We start from the raw sequence: 439 nt of genomic DNA, 5'->3' as shown, positions 1-439 counted from the left end.
CCATATCTGATGGGTATTTACAGTGCATCATTATTACAGACATGCAGGAGTTGCTGAGTGTTAGAAAGCTATTTTCATTTTAGGCTCCCCTCCCCCTTTGGGCATTATTTCTTTCGAGACAGTATCAGAGTTGCTTCTTTGTTGCAAGGTTTTCTTCAGTATTCTCTTGCAGTATATCCTGTTGTGTTGTCCTTCTTGGACAGTTTCCTCTTTTAACTTGTGAAGTGTCTTATGCAGTCATTCTTGCAGAGACAGCACAACGATGCAAGGCTGTTTAGTCTCTTGCTTTCTGAATCATTTAATTTTCAATGTCAGGGTCCTTTTCTGTTCCTACTAATAATGTTGCTTGTGTGTCTGGGATGTCTTCTGGGGCAGCAGAGGTATGGAGGATCTCTGTGGAGCTCTGGGAGGTGCTTCAGCTGTGTCCACATGCCTTAAT

The sequence above is a fragment of the Penaeus monodon genome, chromosome 23 (assembly GCF_015228065.2).
Source record: "Penaeus monodon isolate SGIC_2016 chromosome 23, NSTDA_Pmon_1, whole genome shotgun sequence".
NCBI classification, from domain to species: Eukaryota; Metazoa; Arthropoda; class Malacostraca; order Decapoda; family Penaeidae; genus Penaeus; species Penaeus monodon.
The sequence above is the reverse complement of the archived record's forward strand: the minus strand, read 5'-3'. Positions refer to the sequence as shown.